The following is a 22252-nucleotide window of genomic DNA, read 5'->3' on the forward strand; positions in this document are numbered from 1 at the left end:
AATGTATCTAGGGGATCTCTACCATGGAAGAAATGCCTTGTGAAATACACCCACAATATCAAGATATTGAACTATGTAATCAATGTATCAGTTCTTGGGAAAAGGGAGAATTGGGGCACAGCCCTTCATACTCTGTTAGGATAGAAAACAATGCTTTGAAGATACTAAAGGAAGAGATGTATGCACCAAATAAAGGAAGGAACAAAGTACAATAATGAGAGGAAAATGTGAGAGAAAAAGCAGTAGAGATGAAATACTTTATTGATTAAATACACAGCTGAAAGCCCGGGAACTTGAGTCTCCTTGTATTAAATCTTTAGGTATCCACTGGCTCCTCCTCCATTGTCTTGAAAAAATTAACAGCAGAGAGAGAGTGAGATATTAATGGTTTCAAATCCTATTTTCCATTCCCATGGCTAGCAGGGGTTGCCAATTTTCTATTTTGCCATCATTTCCTCTCTGTTAATGGGAAACTCTTTCAAAACTTAATCACTGATTACAGAATTTCTTTAGAATCAAGAATATTTCCAGTCAATAAATTCACTGGCTAGATGTTTCTCTTACCTCTTTCAGAAACACACACACACACACACACACACACACACACACACACACACACACACCAACTCTAATGTGAGGATTGAGGATGTTATCTTATAAGTTTTATGAGAGTTGTTTTCCCCTCCATAGTTATGGGTTTGGGTAGCTCTTAATGTAGAATCTTTACTTTTCTAAGTTTTATAAAATAATTGGTTTTTGTATGAAGAACTTGTTTGTTTTGAAGTAAAGTAGTGGTTTTAAGAAGTACCATTTATTTATTGACGGCAAGACATGCTTTATATTCACTCTTCCTTAGGTTTAAACAGCCCAACAGAGAGACCACAGATAAAGCAGTTGCCTCCTGGTTTTGATCTTTTGTTTCTTTGTTGGCAGGGTGATAGGGCGGGACTGGGGGTGCCTGTGTTTTGAGCAGCAAAGATCGAAATGATTGTCTGAAGCTGAAGGTAGCTTTGGAAAGTGGACGATGGGAATAAGTGTGGTCTTGATTCTTTACTCTCCCCATCTCAAAGTGTTCAGATGCCTATACTACCTTCCTTCACTGGTGTGATGAGCCTGCAATGCTCCCTCTTTGCAAATACCTGTATCAAAAGCAGGAAAGATGGTAAGATATGGTGCTAAGATCTCCCCCTGGCGTCACGCTATACTATCTCTTTTTTGGAAACTGAAAGCTGTCCCTTTGCTTTAGAGTGCAAGGATCATACATTCCGGAAGCTGTCCGCTAGCAGCTGTTGCCACCCTGGGAGGAAAACAGCTGGAAGCTTTGATGCGCTGCAAGATCAACTCTTCCGGTTAATTAGCGCCAGTCACAGCTCCAAATGTGCCTTACTGCAACCCCTAGTGGGCTCCCAAGGCAGCAATAGCTTGTCTTTCTGCCAGTGTGTTCTTGCAGAGGAAAATCAAAAAGTATGCGAGCACACAAGCATATTTACACACAACCTTCTTTTTGCACTTAAGAAAACCATCAATAAACGCCTTTAGGTCAAAGACATCTCGACTCCTCGCGATAATCTTTTCTTTAGCTAGAGGGTGGAAGTCTCCAGGAACACAGACCGGGCGTGCTAGCCCTGATGCCCGCCTAGTGCCTCGATGTTGCTGGGGTTGAGCTGTAGGCTTGGAAGTCTACAAAGACTCGTGTTCTTTTTTCAGTTGATGCTGCTCCCCTGGCTAAGCATTTGGTATTTCCCATGGTCTCTTGCTTTTCGCTTGGAAGCTGGAAGAAGGCAGCTATGGGCGTCGCCAGCGTCCTTCCCGGAACAGTAAAGGCTCCTTGGAGCCGGCGCCAAAGCCTCCCCACTTCAGCCACATCTGGTCCAGCCATGCAGATGTTAGCGGTTGGAGAGTGCCTCCTTGTGAGGCGCCCCAAAGTCTCGAGCATGCCCAGTCAGACTCCTAAAGCTCCCCAAGCGAGTTTCTGGGCGTGCAGATTCCACTTCTCCGCTTTTTCGAGGAAGCTGAGGTGGGTGGGAAGGGAGGGATCCCGGGCTTGGGGCAGTGGAGTAGGTTCGCTTGGGTTAATGCCCTCTTGCCCAGCTGAGTGAGGGATAGAGCTGTTTGGGGAACCCCGGGTCCAGAGTAGCCAAGCACAGTAGGATTAAGAGCTTTCTCCCACCCCCACACCCTCTCCCTTGAGGATTTTTTTAGTGCTGACCTGTCCTGTGGCCCTTTGGAGCGCTGGGGTCATACTGTCAATGGAAGACAGTTTGGAGTTGCTCTCTGCTCACCCACGAGAGCTTTTGGGAACCCCAGTGCCATATTCACCTGCTTGGTTTTCCTGAAGGGCAGGGAAGAATAGGACATTAAGAGGAACCCATTAACACCCCCTTGGAGTTTATCCCCTCATACACTAAAGTTATACTGGCAAGAGACTTCTCATTTTTTTTTCTAAGTTGGTCCTGAAGCTTTACACATTGAAGCAGTGATGGAGAGTTTTAGCGCATGTTCATGCATGTGTGTGTGTGTGTGTGTGTGTGTGTGTGTGTGTGTGTGTGCACTAGCGCGCGCGCGCTTGTCTGCTTATGCATATCATGAATGGGAAACACTGTCCCGGGTTGATTCTGACATTAACAAATACACCTTTGAAGTCTCCATTCCACCTCATCCTCGAGAGAAAATAATGATAAATGCTGGTCATGTGAGATGAGAAACCGTCCTAGTGTGGTATGAAATCAAAATTTTGTTTGTCCATATTGCCTTTTTCTCTGGTACCGAGCTTTCTCCTGCCCTCTCTCCACCCTCAAACACTCCTGAATCATTCTCAGTTCCACTTCCCTTCCTCAGCTTGTTACCTGCTCCTTTAGCCCTCCTCCTCCTCCAGCTCCTCCCAGCTCAACCCCCACCTCCCCGGGCTCAGCTGCGGCTAAAACCTGGAGTCTTGGGGAAAAGAAAAAAGAAAAAAAAAAAAAAAAAAAGCCTAGGCTGTGAAGCTGTCAAACCGGGCATGCTCAGTAGACAGGGCAGGTTTTTTGGTCTCGAGTAGCGGAGAAACATTTTTTGCACAACCGCGACCAGCCTTAGAGCGCGGCGGCGGCGGCCACAGCAACATCAGCACAGCCATCCGCGGTGCAGACGCCCGGCACCCGGGAGCGCGGCGAGCTCCGGCTCAGCCTGGAGTTCACCTCCCAGTGCCCCGGAGGCTTAGCTTACCCCTTCTGATCTCTCTCTCTCTCTCTCTCTCTCTCTCTCTCTCTCTCTCTCTCTCTCTCTCTCTCTCTCTCTCTCTCTCTCTCTCTCTCACACACACACACACACACACACACACACACAATTTCACGCACACATATGTATACACACTAGCTTGAAGAAAACAATAACAACAAAAATAACAGAAAAACAAAACAAAAAACAAACAAAAAAACCCGACTCGGGAGCAAACACCCTCCTGGCAGCGATCGTCCGCTGGCAGATAGTAGCCAGGTTCGGTTCCTGCCCCCAAGCGACCGCGGGCTGAGAGCGCCGCCGCCGCCAGCTGGAGGAGAGCGATGCGGGGGCCCGAGCGGCAGCTCGAACAGTAATGTGGATTTACAGTCATTTCCCGCAGGAACCAGCAAAGACGCCCGAAGTCCAGGGCACTTGCAGCACCCGGCGGAGCTGAGCACCTGGCGAGGAGGCGGGGGACCGCACCTGAGGACACCACTGAAACTTGCGCCTGGACTAGGTAGGTCCGTTTCTTTTGGCTCTTACTTCCTTCCCTCTTGATCCTGCCTACCTTCCGCCCCAAGGACTCTGGGCGAACTTCCCCCCTAGGATGTGGTTGCGGATGGTGACTCCTGGTCGTGAGAAGCTGGTTGCGCCCGTTCTGGGACTCCTGATGGAGGAAACGGAGCCTTTGCAACCTTTTCTCCAGATCTCCTTCTGCCCCAGGGATCTGGACCACTCAGGAGAGATGGGAGATTGGCCTTGTTGTCAGTTCAGGCTTCCAGCAGGCCCTAGGGACACTGTCCTTCCAAGGTTTGGTGGGTTTCCTAGGTGGCACTTTTGCCAACCAACTCCTTCAGTACTGTTAAGAGGGCTGTTCTCCTCCGCTTTCGCGCAGACCAAGGCACTCTAACAAGTGGACCAAGATGCTTGGAGTGGCAGGTGGGGAGGCTCTGTCCAAAAATAAAGGAGACAATTACCTCCTGCATTCCTTCCACCTGGAGAATCCACCAGGGTTCTGCCACTCCGGGTCACCTCCTACCATCTCTCTAAGAGAAGATAGCCATGGGCTAGAATGTACTATAGAACCTGTTTGCTTCTGAATTGGTATTCCAACCTCACTCAGGGAGTTCGAGTTCTAGGGGAATGCCAGGACCCTCATTGAGGCCCCACCCAATGTGTACTCTTATACCCCAATCTGTGTCAAAGGAAATAATCATTACTGGCCACTCAGTGCTTCAGTAGCCGTCGGTGTTGGCTTTGACCATGCGCTCATCTGTGCGGGATTGTGTGTTTTTGCGTTTCATCCTGAAAACGTGGTGTCTGGAATCCAGCAATGGCCAGTACATCTGCCGAGAGCCAAGCACCCGCTAGGCATGCCTGGGGAAATGTAACCTCAGCTTCTCCCATTCCGGGAACAGGCATATTGCCAATTCAGTTTTAAGATGCTTTGCCTAGAGGTGTAGAAGGGAGCCTTAGCGCTACTTGGTGAGTGGATGAGCTCACAGTCGGTAGCCTATTTAAACATTTCAGCAAACCCGGTGCCTCTGATTGTTTACAATTGCAGAGACAGCCGATCTCACTCAGCTAGTAGATGTCCTCTCCACGTCTGTTTCACCACTGGGAGAGTAGGGGCGGGGGCCTGAGCTGGCTTGCAGCTAGCACTTGCCATAGGCAGCTTTGGGTTTAGCAGATCTGCATCACTGTTACTGGAAATATGCTAATATGGGTAGAAAAACTCTTCCCCTTCTGTACAAAGCAATTGGTCAGAATATGCCTCAAACTTCACAGGCTTTTCTGAGCACAATAATCCAGTTGTGCATTTATAATGGTCCTAAGAAACACGAAGAGAAGTTCCCTGTGTCACAGGAGAGAAATTAGATGTCATTTGAGTGTAGAGACCAAAAGGAAACGAAATGGCCCAGCGAACTTTAATAGGTATTGTTAGATAAGCATTTAATTGATCGTATTTGCAGTAAGGATTATAGGCAGCTTCCTTGAATTTGAGATTGTTATTCTATGATTATAATTAGCAAGCCAGGTATTCTGCACTGAAAGCATCAATTGCTACTTTAGTCTGGTCCATGAAGACATTGCAAATGTCTGCTCTATTGTACCTTTGGCTGAAAGAAAAATCCTATCTACCTTCCTCCTCTGAAATCTTCTGACCTGTGTCAGAGGGTACTGGTACATTGTCGAGCAACAGCACAACCTGAAAGAGGAAAGCTCCTTTTTAATGAAAAGACTATCCACAGCATTAACTTCTGCTCAGTAATTATCCTGCACTTGTTTACTTGCTTACATCTGCCCTGTCCATCTCCAAATGTACAGGGGTGGGGATGAGTTTGCATAAGGCTTCATATGACACTTAAAGTTGGTCCTGGAATAGCAAAATTCCAGTTTTGACATTTTTATCCAAATTGTAAGACCTTTAAAATGTTATGTTGAATAATTTACTATTGCAAAGTTCTTAAAGGGTAGTTAAATGGTTACATGTATGCTAAAATAAGGTTACAAACTTTTGATGCTAATAAAATAAAGTCAAGGTATGCATTTGTAAAGGAGTTCAGGTCATTTCTAACATGAACCCATGGCTCTTAATATTAATTAAAACTTTGCAGGTTGTCCATCATAATTTTAAAAACCAGATATTTCTGCAAAACAACTATATAAAGGAATAATTGACAGTTTTATAATGACAATAACAAAATTCACTTTTTAGAACAATGACATAAATTTGGAAAAAACATGGGATTAGATGATATGGCGTTGCTATTACATCTAGATCTCAATTATGGATTAAGAATAGATAAGCATATCATTTGATAATTATAGAGACAAGCTTAAAGGAAAACATTGTTTTGTAGAATCATGGTGCTATAATGATGGTTAACTGTCCAAATATTTAAACATATAGGTGTACTAAAAAGGAAAATCATAGTGTATGGAATTATCAACTCCCTCAGGGACCAAATTCAAAGTTTGGATGTCCTAAAAGTCTCAATGTTTGAGTTCAGCTATCATATGTGTAAATAGCATTGACCTGATCACAGCTTCCCTTGTGGCTCATTTTGTCTTTCTCCTGCCCTTTATACAGCTTCTTGCTGAAACAGAACTATATAGCCGGCACATTTACTCTGTATGATACTATCTTAAATGATCAAACCAAACATTATTATTTGATGTTACTTTTGAAAACAAAAGCCTAATGGAAATTTATTTTCTGTGACAATCTTAAAAACTTGCAAGTGAGAAATTTTAGTGACAATTAAGATAAATTTTTTTTTTACATTCTACATCGGAGATATGCTTTCAGATTTCAGGTGAGAAATTTTAGTGACAATTAACAAAACATTTTTTTATATATTCTACATTGAAGATAGGCTTACAGAATTCATGTAATGTTTTCCTGAAGCTCACTTTTGCTGAAAGTCTTTCAGTTTCAGATTTAAGTAAAGCTATTACATCCTCAGCATACATCATGATTGATAATTCCCTAAGGTTTTCTAAACATGATAATCTACTAGTTATTAATATATTTACTTATGAATGACTCCAGGTCAAGATAAGACTGGTACTTTGAGTACCTGACTCAAAGATAGTTCTTTTTTATTAAAATATTTTATCATACTGCTCATATTTGTTCCCTACACACACACACACACACACACACACACACACACACACACACACACACGCCACTACAAAAGATGTATGCACACACACACACACAGTTCTTTGGAAGGAATCTTGTGTGAACATCATTCACTGGATATAAAATATAGGTTAATTTTATTTAACTTATATGTATATAATTCTTAGTTTTCTGTCAATTTTAACCCCAAGCAATCATTAGTGACTACTTTACAAAGCTTCTCATCATCATTTACCATCCGGAAGAAAATCTAAATTGGATTAGTAGGACAACTACAAGCAGATGAAATGATAAAATCTAATGCATTATGAAGAATTTTACAATTCTGATTACTAGCATATATCCATAACTTCAAATGTGAATGCTACTATAAAAATTAAAATCATTCAAATTTCGGAATTGTTCACATAAACAATAACTGATTTCAATTACCTGCCAATTCTACTAGATTAAATCATTCTTTGTAATGGAGATTGAAAATTTTTCTTCCTTTAAAAAAATAAAATATCCTTTTTACCGAATATAATACTTTGTCATTGTTAATAACATTAAATTAATGCATGAATCACCTGACATAATGTGTTATTTATATTTCTTTTGTTTCTTTTTTTCTGTTGCATCCTGTTAAAGCTACAGAAAGTAAATACAACCTGCACTATGCACAGTTAGAATAGGTGGATGCTATTAAAGGCTTTGCATAGCTTTTGGTTATTGTGGACAACCTTGATGGCTCAACCACAGCTGTCTCTTCAGTACCAGTGTTCTATTATGCAGCTTATATTGTGTGTAGTAATATTGTAGTTTGCTACACATGATGGTAGGATTAAGCAAAGCCAAAGATATTGCTTACATTTAAAACTCATGGAAAATAGAACTGAATAAATTGGAATATGACGGTATAAACTGAAAATTATTGTAAAACATTCGTGTTAATTTATCTGCTACTATTTCTGCATATAATTTAAACAAACTAGTTTTATTTAGTGAAAGCAAACAAATTTTCAGTTGATGATGATCACTGATACTTTAAAAATACTAACATTTAAGAAAAATTAATACTATTAAATTCTTATGTAACTTCAATACTTATTTCTAGACCAGAAAGTATAATCTTGGATAATTTACAACCTTAAAAATCATTCTGAATTGTACTTCCTGCCCAAGCATCTACTTTTAGTAAACAATAGCATATGGTAAAATGTGCATATATGCCAAATAACCACTACCTCCCGGATGATGTTTTTAATATGATGTAATGATTCTGAAATATTGGGTTTTTCTCTCCTACCCTAATCTAACTGTAAGAGTGAAGTTAATTAGAAAATCAACACATCAGTATGTGTTTAGAATTTTTTTTTTCAGGTTAGTGGATCATCTTTGTGAAGCTATATTTCTGGAGTTTTCTTACTTTTGTTTCTCGGAGGTTTATAACAAAATTAACATGTTTTCTGGATACTTATGATTTTTATATGGTCCTCTGTGATTGTATCTATGCAACATCCCAACAGTCAACTGTTGGGACAATTCAAAATAACCTCTGGTTGATTGAGACAATGCTTTACTCGGTGTCTGAGTGTTTTGGGATGCATTTAACATGATGATGACCATTAGTATTTTTGTAGGAAAAGTAAACAAGTAAAACTAGAAAAATGTGTAAAATATCTTTAACACCTTTGAATTTCTCCAAGGTACATAACAAATCAAATTTCATCCTAGAGCCTTCTATGAATTTTATGAGATACCACTGGCATTCCCAAACTATTACAAAATCAAAAATATACCAACTGACCTTTACAAGAAGCCAGAAAATGCAAAACTTTTTCAATCTGCAATTCTTTACTTCCCCCAACTCCAGTGATTTATCAATTTAAAAGTTAACAGGTTTGATGTGTTAGCTTCTTATGATTTCCTATACGTCGTTTCCCAACAGTCCTTCTACTGCCAAGGAAACTAGATGGGACAGACAACTGGGAGTCACTCATTCAGGGCAGGAACCTCCTTTTTAATTTCATGTCAGCCTGTTGGTCCCTGAAATGACTGTAAATGTTGGAGAATTGAATATGCCATTTTTCTTAAGATTTTACTTGCAAACCTCTTCTATCCCTACTCAAGCAGTTCTTTTAAAATAGTCACAGAAATAGAGGTTTGATTTGTACATTCTTTTTGGTATTTATGTAGTTTACAAAGCATTTTTCTTCTAATAGAACATTCACAGCTGTAAAATAGTTTTGTATTAGCTATTATACTGAAAAAAATGTTCTTTCAAATTATGATTCTGTAGACTTTGAAGAACCTTACTTAGTGATCACAGCAAAACTAAATACAAGTGGTGTTTGAATTTTCCAGTACAATTGGTTATTTTTTCTTTTTAAATAGAAACACAATTCTGTTAAAATATCTATGCCCCACTTTCCTTTTTATTAGAGACCAAATGTATTTGAATGCATTTATTTGAGATTTGTAAAGGAGTCATTTTACCCATCACTATAAAGCATACTGATTGTTTTAATTTTAATCAACTAAGTTGTCACTTGATAAGTAGTCAACAATGAGGAAATTGCTTTTTAATGGTTCTCATATTTCGTTGTAACATTTTTGTGCCTGATTACGACTTATAGAATTTGGAATCATAGTCTCTAATATGAGCTGAACTGAAAGCATGCTGTCTTTTCCAATGCCAGCTATAGTGTATGATAATCTAATGGATTTTCTTGTGAATTATTGTTTCAAACAAATTTTTTATATTATGACTAAGAAAAAGCAATTTTTACATGAGGATTTTTGTAGTGAAAAGGGAATGTTTGTTTGTCAGAAGGTCTTTGATGTTTTAAATGAAGCTATTTAAAAATATAAATATCCTAGACAAAATTATGAATGATAGAATGGAGCATTTATTTAAAATTTAGAAAAATTTTACATTTCTATATTATAGAGAATATTAGGGATATTAGTGTCCTGTTACTAAATTTTTGAATTGTATGTATTTTGTTACCTGTTTTGTTAGTATTTGCTTGTTTGAGCTACAACTATATAATTACAAAAATAAAAATTAGATCACTTGTCACTGATGAACATGCAGAGTACCTAACACCTGAATCTTTTGTGTCATGTTGATTTCCTCTAACTTTATGTAAACACTTGACATTTAAGGGAATAATGAAATAGTCAAGTATATTGGCTGTTTGACTCAAAATATCTGGTAAGTCACACTTTGTTGTATAGCCAAATGCTCAGGTTTGAAGGACTTATTGCCTTCATTTCTCTTTTCAAAGTATAATCTACTTACTATTCAATTGTTTTCCTATTTAGATGAAATATATTATAAATATTTAGCATGCTAATGAAGATGGAGTCACTCTCAGTAGAATTCAAATATGGTTATATTAAAGGAACTCCATTTTCATTTTTTGGAATTAGTTTAGTGTTTTTAGCTGCCTGTATGAATGAGGATTTGTATATTGGCCAAAAGAAAAGTAAATGATTCTCCATTTGCATACTTCAGAGAAAATCTTATTACTGACTAAGGTCAAAGAGAAAAATTCCCAGTTGCATGGTTTTACATAATTGGTGGATTCTAAGTGTGTCTATTACATCTAATGTCTCTATCTGCTTTAGACACCTGTCAAAGAGATAGTGCCAGATTAGATGGACAATTGGTTTATTAGCTATCACCATCCCTGAATCCCAGCTGCATGCAGACATTTAAAGAAAACTCTTCAGTTGTTCAGCTAATATACATAAAAGATACTACAGATGGCCCACCTCAATAATCCAGATTTTTTTCAGGTACATTTAAAATTAAATGTCCTAAGAGATGATTAATTCAGGAAAGTTATTGATAATGAACTCATCTTATGCTACACATCCTTTGCACCTATGATGATGCCTTATTAAAGGTGTCTTAATCTTGCTAATTACCACCTGTGTTTAAATATAGAGGTGTATAAATACACTACAACCACACAGTGGCTGGAAGCATTCTAAACCTGAAATTTTGCCTCTATTCCTAGCTAACTTAGTACCTAACAACAAAATGTTTCTGATCAACATCTTCAATTTATAGTCTGTGTATTATGTCCCCTACTTTTAATGCTAATAATTTCTTTTTCTAGAGTTGCTTTGCTTAATTGCAAATGTTTGAGAGATATTGATGTCAGATGTGCCCTGTTAAGTAGCCCAAAATTGTGTGTGCATGTGTGCATGTACGCATGTATGTTGATGTGTAAAGATGAGATTGTTTTCTGTAGAGAATATTTATTAAACATATGTACATTTTCACACCAACTTTGAAAGCATTGTGTACAGAAACATATCTTCTCTGTTTGCTTACTGTACACTTTAAATGAATATGCTTCTGTGACTGAGCTCATTGCATTTGTAAAAATTTAAGCAACATAAGACAACATTGGCAGAATTGCTAGGCAAGTCAAATAAAGTAATTCATTTTGAGAAAATAGTTTTAATTTTACTAATGATAACTAGTGACGTCTAAGAATGAGGGCTATGCAGTTGGCTAGGAGGAGTTGTAATGACACATAAATTCTTTGGATTCATAATTTTCTTCTTATATTTATTTATATTTATGTATGTGTGGAGATATGAACCAGGAGGCAGGAGAAAGAACACAGGAACAGAATCAAAAGCCAGGGAGGAAGGCTTCTTATGGCTTGCTCCCTGGCTCATTATTATGTAGGCTTTTATACAACCCAAGCTTACCTGCACAGGAAACGTGCCAGCCTTAGTGGGCTGGGCCCCCTTATACCTATTAGAAATCAAGAAAATGCCACACAGACATTGCCACAAACTAAAATGATTAAAGTATTCTCCCAGTTGGAGTAGCCTCTTCCCAGGTGATTTTTTTTAAAAAAAAAGATAATTCCAGTATGGAGGACAGGTTGAATTGGGTTAAGAGTGAGATATTTGAAGAGTCTATATTTCAAGTGTAAAAGGTTATCAGGGTACAGACCAAATGGTCACAGTGACAATAGAGAGAGGAAAAAATATATGAAACTTACCCTAAGCCTCATTATGCATTATAAGGACTACAAAAGAAAAAAATATTTGAGTGGATAATGAGATCAGGTTTGCACTTATTTAATGTGCAGTAGCAATTAAAGACACAATAAAGCCATACAGATGGAGTTCGATCTTTAAATGATTCAAATTGCAGACTTGAATATTCATTCTGAAGGTATATATTTGGGAGCCATCAGTCAATCAATGTAGTCATTAAACTTACAAGAATGGGTAGTTAGGATCTCCTACAAACTATAGAGAAAATACAAAGAGAAGTGTGACATTTACCAAAACACTGCACTTCAGAGGTTAGAGATGTAAGAAGAACTATTTCATAGGAAGTTATGACAAGAGTTGAGTTAGGAGAAAAAAAACAATAATGTAATAAAAGCTAAGGACAAAAGATCTTGTAACACCACTTAGGGAAAAGGCATCAAAAATACAATTCACAAGGGAAAGCATGAATGCAAATAAGTGTTCTTTTAAAAAATCTCAAATTTCAACAATCAAAAGAAATTCTATTAAATAGGTATGAAATTTTTAGTTGTGCAAAGTGAAGCATTTCTAATGATCTTCTATATATCATGCCCATTGATGATAGAAACAATACAGAAAATATGTGAGGAATTTTTGATAAGATAGTTTAACTGTGAAAGTCCCAATTCTTAGAGTTATACCTGGCAGGTAAAACCTACAATCAAACCAATTAACAAATGGTTAACTCAGTTGATTCCATATGCAAATTCTATTCTTTATCTAAGTCTTCTCTCCCCACTGATCATTAACACTCTAGACCAAGCTATCATTGTTCTTTTTATTGGGACTTGGTAATAGTATTCACAGAGATTGTTATATTCATTGTTGCCCCCTCTATGGTTTTCTACACAGAAACCAGTATGATTTCTAAATTTCAATAAGATCTGTGCTTTGTCTCATCCTTGCCTGTTAGTCAAAGAGCAACCAAATATATCACATATAAATATAATTTAAAGATGGAAGGAAAAATTATCAGGGCCTACAAGACCCTGCATGATTTGAGTATCAGACTATGTACTGTATTTCTTATCCAACCTTGCTCAAATCTTTGTGTACAATTTGACTTCTGCTTTGTTGCTTAAACATACTGTGATGTTTTGTCTCCCAGGACCTTTGTGCATACATTTTCCTCTATTTGTTTGAAGTAATTTTTTCAGATTCGTATTGGTTGATTTTCCTCATTTTATTCATATGTTTAAATAATCATTCTTTCACCAAAGCTACCGACTCTATCTTTTGCATTGATTTCTATTATACTCCTTCATTTTCCTCTCCTCTTTTCTGCTTCTATTTTCTTTCATATTAGTTAGAATTATTTGGTATCATACTGTGTTTTTGTTTAGACTTTATCAACTCCTCTAGTGTATGAGCTCCATGAGACCATTAACTACTTGTCTTTTTGTTCAACACTATATCCATATAATCTAGAAAAGTGCCCGACATGTAGTGCTTAATACATATCAGTTTAATAAACAAAGAGTTAAAGACCTGTGTTATACACTGTTAATTGGTAGAGATTTGGCATTTTTCACCAAAATCATTAAGAATTCTGTACCCAGTGGTTATGGTTTTAGATTAATGGTGGAGCATTTGTCTAGCATATGTAAGACCCTGTGTTTTACCCCTAGTACTACAAAGTCTCATTTATATCATTTGTCCAAGTATCTCTGCTTTCAAGAATTTGTTCTAAGGAAATCACATGAAATGTAAAAGAAAATTCATTTGCAAAGTTTTTTCACCTATTTTTTTTAACGATAGGACATACGTTCAACAAGGGGATTGCTAAATGATTTGTGATATGTTTAGTAAATAAAATCTCATATGATTACTAAATATGATATTTACAAATAGTTTATGTGAAAGGAAAACATGTATATTATACTGGCAGGTAACTAAGTTAGATAAGAAACTGTATGTACCCCACATACATGCAAGAAAAAACATTGGAAATGGTTGTGCAAAATTACTAAAAGAGAAAAGACCTGTGTGCTGAAGAGGTGGATAGGGGTGGCATTTTTTTCCTTTTTCTTTTCTGTGCTTTTAGATGTTCTCTAATAGATTATATAACTTTCATTATCAGAGTATATACACAAAAGAAAGAGGAAATAGAGTGCTATACAAAATAATCATTGATACATTATAGTAAGGTTTAGATGACAGATTAGAATAAATCATTCTTGAGAGGTAGAGGTACAGGGAGGTAAATAAATCAGATACAACTGTTCTCTGCCTGTTTTGAGGTCCACAGGCAAGTGGAATTACTGAAAGACACTAATGCAATTTAGTCTTCATTCATTAGAGAACCAGGGAGGGCTGGGTTTACCATGTCTGTATTTGAACAAGGTGTTAATGGGAGATTAGGCAAGTTAAGACTTCTTCATATTGCTGTGGAAAACACTAGCAATTTGCTTCATGTAAAATAGAAGTGATTACTCACTGTATTTCTTCATGTCATGTAGTAAAAACAATTAAGTAAAGTTAGACTACAGATTACTTGGCAATTCAGCCACAGTCACCTCTAATGGAAAAGAAGAAAAATAGCATTGACAACTTTTGGCAGTTCTCATCATTAGAAATGTCCATATTGCCAGAAAGAAAAGAAGCTGCAGCCAATAATGTAAACCTAAAAGTTCTTTACGCCCAGAGGAGAAAAGTGACAATACAGAGTGGAACAGCATTAATTGTCTAAAAACACTGATCATTGTAATGGAAAAACTGTCTCTGTTATTAACACAATTATTTTCTACAAGGCCTTTGAGTTAATGTTCCATTAGAAAAATGGCATTTGGGTTTTCAAAGCATAGGAAGCAACACGGAAAGATACAGTCAATAGTAAAAGAAAGTATAGTGACTTATGTGCAACCTGGGGGCCTTGAAAATAGAAATGGTGTTAATATAGCTGTTGTAGCTAAATTATTAAGTAATTGAATAATTATTGAAAATAAATAAAAATTGACCATTTTCCTAATTTAATAGGAATTATACTTTTGAAATCCATTGAAGATAGCAAATCTATACACACATCTATATTTCATGTATGCATATCTATATATTCATATTTTATATTCACATTTTGAATCAAACTTTTAAAGTCTCATCTGCTTATCATCAATTCACTCATTTCCTCTCCAATCATGGCTGACAATTATTTAGAGATACTAACTACTACTTTATGATGGTAGTAGACTATTATTCTTTCATAAAATCAAACAAGAGGTACTAGCAGTATCTGAAGTCTGTACTAAATGGTCTCTTAATGAGCTATCTAGACTTGGATTTAGGACTTGGCTGTTGAGATGTAGCCCATTCTTAAAGCATAAGTCAGTTATGTGGTTTGTCTTTTTAATTTTTATTAATTAAACAATTAATTAATTTTTCAAACTCAATTACAGTTTCCCCTCCCTCCCTCCCCTCCTCCCATTCACTTTTCTCAATCCCCCTGCTCCATCTACTTCCTCTTCCTTCACTTCAGAAAAGTGCTGGTCTTTCAAGCACATCAGCCAGCCATGGGATATCAAGTTGTAGCAAGACTAGGCACCTTCTTTCCTATTAAGGTTAAATGAGGCAACCTCATAGCAGGAAAGGGTCCCAAGAGCAGGCAACAGAGTCAGAGACAGCCCCCACTCCCTCTGCCAGGCATGTGGACTGTCTTTCTGATGTTTATGGCTTCTGATGTTTTGCCTCTGGTATACAATATATGTCTCATTCCAGTGATAATAATCTCAGCATTCTGTCTTCTTTTTGTTAAATGTTGGTTCCCATATAACAGTTTCTTCTGTTTGGAAATGAACTCTTAGGTAAGGTAGAGAGTTGTAAAAGGTAAGGGAAGTGTAACATGTTGGGAGCTGGTAAGCAATGGAAAGTAACCTGGGTTATCTAACATAGATCAACCTATACACTGGCCCTCTATAATCTTAAATGGGGCTATACACTTCTAAAGGCTAAAGCAGGAAAGCAATTCAGAAGTGAGCAGAGAAGAGCTATATCTTTTTAAAGCCAGTTTGCTTCCCATTTCTCTGTGTACCTCACCAAGCCAAAATGCTACATATAGGACAGTTTATTTTTTAAAGTACATTTTTTTTTGCTAGCTTCCTTGCAGAATCAGCCTTATGGGTATGAAGCCAATTTCTACAGACTTGCTCTGGTGTGTTCAGCAGAAGAGATAGGAATAATTTTTGTAGTCTAGATGTCAGTACTTCTGAAGTGTCTTCCCTTGAAAGATTCTAACTTAGCACTATTATGGAACCACATCAACACTTGAGCAGAACTATGTCTTTTTTGAGCAGCATTAACAGTGTTGAAAATGCACATCCAGCAATTAGATTGCAACTAATCAAGAGCACTACTTCAGTCTATTATGAATGATTATATATAGTACATTGGGCATGGAAATCATTAGTAATAATATCATACTTTATTATCATTACAAGGTCATTTTAGTGATTTTTTTCAAAGGTGACGATGTTATTGGCCTACATTTTTTTTAAAAATGTATTTAAATATTGTCTTTTGTCTTGATACACTCACAGCATTTTTCTTTATTAAGTAAGCTTTTATTCATTTTACATACCAACCACAGATCCTCTCATCCCTCCTCCTGCTCTCCTCCAGCCTCCCCCGCCCCCAACACACTCTCCCCATCCCCTCCTCTGAAAAGGTAAGGGCTCCCATGGGAAGTCAGCAAAGCCTGATACATTCAGTTAAGGCAGCTCCAAGCCCCTCCCTGCTGCATCAAGGCTGTGCAAGGTGTCCCACCATAGGTAATGGGCTCCAAAATACCAGCTCATGCACCAGGGAGGAATCCTGATCCCACTGCCAGGGGCCCCTTAAACAGACCCAACTACACAACTGTCTCACTTATGCAAAGGGCCTAGTACAGTCCTCAAAAGACTTTTTTTCACTATTAAGAATTTCCTCCAAATGTAAAAGCATTAGATTTGGGAATTAGTTGATTGATAAATTGGTGCCACAAGATTAATTAAATGTCAATCATAAAATATCAAAATGTTAAAGTTTAAAGTTGACATTTTCTTTTTCTTCTGCTTTGATTCACAATTCTGCCTTTTCTATAATGGGGTTTTGAAGGGATTAAAATATATCTCTTACTACATGACTATGCATTCATTACAGAAAAGTTGGTTAATGTAATATGCACAAATGAGAATCACATATTTTAAAGTTTTCTATACTGTTTGCATTGTAATTACTTTATCATGTGGTTTTTATTTACCAATATTTTGAGAAAACTTTCTATTAGTAAAATACATCATTCATATAAATACATATACATATATATATAGAGAGATGAAATCAATAAAAATATAAAGAAAAATTAATAGTTTCCCCTCTCCCATCTCTTCAGAGCATTATTTAGAAGCATAGGTAAAAATTAGATGGAGAAACAAGTGGCATGTCTTAATTGTCCCTATACCATACTTTTGGTCTATTTAGTAATTCATCATATAATTATGACTTTATCTACTTAACCAAATTCTAATTATTAGATTTTAGGTAGTTTCTATTACTTACTATGAAAATTATTATATGTAGCTCTTTGTAGACAATTCCTATTATTTCTTTATAAATATAAAATTTAGAAAAAATTCAAAAGAACTGCATGTCAAAAGAACTTATTGAAAAGTTGCTTTCCATAAATCTATCAATTTATATTATTTGTTTTTTTAAGTTCATATGTTAACCATCATTAGATTATATATTGCATATGATATGAATCACAGGAAGATGTGTATCTTTCAAGTAGAGTATGTTAGTGTGATTTATTTTATTACAGCAAAGCTTTTGTCCTAGTACTAAGCACAGTAATCATTACATAGATTTTTATGTTCATTTTTATATGTGTTATATAATGATAGCATTGTGAGGCATCAAATCAAAGAATGAAACAAAAAGGAAAAGACATATATCATGATGCTGGCTGTGTCATGTGTCACAGATATGACTCAGTGCACTAGTGCTAACCATTGAAACACTCTGAGCTTCAGTTTTCCAAACTTATAACAATTATATATATATATATATATATATATATATATATATATATATATAGGCTTTCAGTATAGTAACGTGACTATTATACCTTAATAAACTACAGTTACTATAAACTTTATGTTTTTAATGACTTTGTGATATCATATCATCTCAAAATGTTGAATGGAAATTACAAGAACTCCATACTTTGCTACGTATATACTCTGCAATTAAAAGTCTTCAGCCAAGCCGGGCGGTAGTGGCGCACACCTTTAATCCCAGCACTCGGGAAGCATAGATGAAGTGAATCTCTGAGTTCGAGGCCAGCCCGGTCTACAGAGGGATTATGCAGAGAAACCCTGTCAAAAAAAAACATAAAACAACAACAACCAAAAAAAAAAAAGTCTTCAGCCTGGAGTGGGACTCAGTGGTAGAGTATTTGCCTACATGCTTAAGAAGTAAAGTTCCATGCAATGCACAGTAAAACAATAAAAACATAACTCCTTCTATTAGCAGTATAGTTAATGTAATTGAAGTTTCAGGCAGACCTTTAAACAAGAAAACCACTTCCTTTGTGAATGAGAAAATAAATTGTGCTGTACATATAGTCCCACCTCCAGACTTACCTCTCAGCCTGTATATATCAACCCTTCTTCCTCATAGAAGTACTACATTGGACCTGTTTGTACATATACCTGAAAGATAATTTGGCCTAATTTATTTACAGGAATTACAAGGGTGACCTTTATTCTGCTTAACTTCTCTTCTGGATCTAATAAGGTATGTTGAATCTCATTTAAAATTTTTGATATAATAGAGTATATTTTTGAACATCTTTTAATTGAAATGTATACTCTAAAATTTTTGCAATATATTTGTTCATTTTATGCATAAACATGTTAATGTACCCTATTGGTGTAAGAATATCTGCAAACTAAAATGTTCAAACCGTTCTACAAGTTTGATTTAATTATGTGACCAGTTTTTTATACACAGAAACTAAAGCCAGGAGTTTCTATGACTGATCAGACCCTCTGTAGAGTAGGTGGGAATAGCACTTGCCAATGAGGATATTTGCAAAATCATTTAATATTTCTCATGGATTGCAATAAATATATCATTTCTCCCTATCAATGGAACAAATATTTCCATTCAGAATATGTACTACAAAATAAAATTTACCCCCTGAAATACATGTTATGATTCTTTTAAAAGTCACAAGTGAAATATTTAAATATAAATTTTTGAATATAGACTAAATTATTGCATTAATTTGTTTACTCTTCCATTTTTATTCTTTTCATCATCTATCCATCCACATGTCCAATGAACATTCACTAAGAAACTGCCATGAAAAATCTTAAGTAACTAATGTAGCTAATATGCAACAAGAGTACTAAGTGCTTTTACAGTCAGTCTTCTGTTTGCTAGAATATATAAGAAAATATGGAAAGATTTGTAGCATACTTTATGGTTCTTAATTTTATTAAAATGTTAGTCATTATTCAGTTCTTAGTAACTGGGGAATAGATACCACTGTTTTGTTTTTTGTTTTTATTTTGGTCCCTATCTGCGGCAGTGCTATACACCATTAATCAAATATGAATTCTTAGTCCAAGTGGGAAAAAAAGAAAGGATGATCTGAATTTGTGGTTAGCTGGTAAGTTTTTGACATCACTTGATACTTTTAAAACTACATAAATCTAGAAGTATACTAAAAAAAAAGAAATCTTCAAAATCTTAGAATTTGTAGTATGCTTTGAAAAATATACTAAAAATAAAAATATTGTATTAAATATATCATTAATTGGACCTGAACTAGTTATAACAAGCCTATAACATGAACTTAAAATATATTGACCAACTGTGATAATATTACACATAATTCTATTTATCATTCTTCTAGATGTACTATCTTTAGGAAAATAATAATATGAAAAGATTAAGATAATTATACAACAAAAATTATGATCAGAAAATCAAGTGAAAAATTTACAAGAAAATTTCCATAGGGAAGAAGTCAAGATTTTCACATATTACATCATTTGTGAAAGTAATTCTCTTAATTTGGAAGGTGCATATGTACCTAATGTGCGATATTAACATATCTTCCATACTATGAAAGCTTTATAGTTAATGTGAATAAATAGAGCGTAATTAAGGGAAAATATCCTTGACAGCCCTAAAGGATGCACACTTACAAAAAACAATGGCACAGAATAGATGGTTCAGAGAGCATCTACATTTTTCTTCTTTAGAGAGTAAACATAGCATAGTAGAAAGGTCCTTGCTGTTGACCAGAAAACCTGGACTCTACTTTAGTCTATATTAATTATACATTTCTACTTGGGTTATTCTCTTTTGTTTTCTCATCTGTGCTAAAAACTTTGAGACAAATAATAACAACTTTCATCCTGCTCAAAAAGCCAGGTGGTGGTGACGCACACCTTTAATCCCAACACTCTAGAGGCAGAAGCAGGTGGATCTCTGTGAGTTTGAGGCCAGCCTGGGCTACAGGGTGAGTTCCACAAAAGGCTCCAAAGCTACACAGAGAAACCCTGTCTCACAAAACAACAACAGCAAAAAAATCCTATAGTTCAAAGTTGGGATGGGTTGTTGGGTCTAGAGAGATTGGTACCTTTGTAAATTTCTTGTAGCTTAGTTATGAGGTTCTGTGTTTGAATTTCTAAACCCACTTTTAAAAAGCATGGTATATTGTAATACTTAGAAAGATACTAAGGCCTTCATGGATAATTGACTCACATTGAATCAGTAGGGTTGGAGGAGGTTCAGTGAGTGATCCTATCTGAAAAATTAAGGTTGAAAGTGATTGAGGAAGTGTTGTTTGTATGAGAACGGCCCCCATAGACTCATGTATTTGAATGTTCGATCCCCAGTTGGTAGAACTATGTGTGAAGGATTGGGAGATTTTCTTTGTTGGAGGAGATGAGGCACTGGGCGTGGGTTTTGAGGTTTCAAAAAGTCATTCCATTCAAAGTTAGCTCTCTCTCTGCCTCTTGCTTGTGGGTCAAATATAAGGTCGCAGCTACTATTCTAGCACCATGCATACTTGCCTGCTACCATACTCATTGCAAGGATGATCATGGACTCACCCTCAGAAACAATAAGCCCTCAAATTAAATGCTTTATTTTATAAGTTGCACTAGTTTGTCCCAGCAATATAAAAATCATTAAGAGAGGAAGACTCCTGACTTTGACTTCCCCATGCAAATGTGCACACAAGCACATACACTCATCCTCAGATACATCTCCACCCCCACAAACATATGCACACACAAAAATAAGCAATCTTCTCAGGTATCCACATGGAATCAAGATTGGTGGTTAAATTTAAAAATATACATACAAATCCGCTGCCTAAAAACTTTCTTTTAAGTGGTTCAAATGAATTGGTAATAGGATATTTGTTTCTCTTTGAAATAAAGCAGTTGTCTATTCTTAAACCACTAGTACTCACTCACACCACCCCATACTTGCACTGGTATTATACTAATTAGATGGAGGTCTAAGTTTAGCTAGTAGTTTCAAGTTTTCCTTCTTGACAAAAGGCTTAAATGTGGGATATTTCCATGCTGATTCTCTCTCTGTCCCTTAAAGTTCAGCAAACTATGTTTCTTCCCTTTTGCTAGGTGGTCATTCAAGGTCAAGCATTTCTCTGTACCTTGAAATCAGCCGAGTGCATAACCCAATGACTTCAAACTCCAATGCTTTCAATCTGGCACCTTTCATGAGCATTGTGTTCACATTAAAGCATTCAAAATATATTCTCCTTCATCTACATATCATAGCAATAACATCCTGGGCACAGGACAGTGCCTAGGAACAAATAACCACTTGGAGTTAATGATCTGAGGGGCAGCTGAAGGTCCATTGACTCTTCCTAGTCATTCTTTCATCCCTATAAAATGTCTATTCCTGAAGTGCCAAGCCTTCAATAATTTTCTGTCTCATATCAGATTAAGTAGTGGCTATAAATAATAGTATTTAATACATAATAATGAGATGTGGCAATGCAATAAAATACCAACAATTCTGGTACTATATAAAGATGGCTATCTGATCAATCCAAAAGAAGGAGCAGTAAATGAAGTTCATGAATCATAATGTTTTAGAAGTGACTTTCACCTTATTGATTTTAAATGAAATACAAGTAAAAATTCATATAGTTTAAGGAAGTAGTCCATTTTCTTTTGTTAAAATAATTTAAAATTGCCTCTGACATCTAGTTTAAATGGATTTTAAGAAGTATATATTTATTTACCCCATTTAGTATTAGATTAATTTTTTTGAAATAGGTATAGCTGTGACCTAAGTAACAAACACAACTTTAAAACTATTCTT

The 22252-nt window shown here is 36.3% G+C and overlaps 1 protein-coding gene across 1 annotated transcript in view; it reads left to right on the top strand.

The window, feature by feature from the left end:
* The first annotated feature begins 3070 nt into the window (after nucleotides 1-3070).
* The window catches only part of Tenm1 (teneurin transmembrane protein 1), an 827344-nt gene continuing 808162 nt past the window's right edge, over nucleotides 3071-22252 (top strand). The window contains exons 1-2 of the mRNA XM_006981543.4: nucleotides 3071-3715; nucleotides 18618-18670. The gene's annotated coding sequence lies outside the window, so the exon portion shown is untranslated. The remainder of the gene's footprint in view (nucleotides 3716-18617; nucleotides 18671-22252) is intronic.

The sequence above is a fragment of the Peromyscus maniculatus genome, chromosome X (genome assembly GCF_049852395.1).
Source record: "Peromyscus maniculatus bairdii isolate BWxNUB_F1_BW_parent chromosome X, HU_Pman_BW_mat_3.1, whole genome shotgun sequence".
NCBI lineage: Eukaryota > Metazoa > Chordata > Mammalia > Rodentia > Cricetidae > Peromyscus > Peromyscus maniculatus.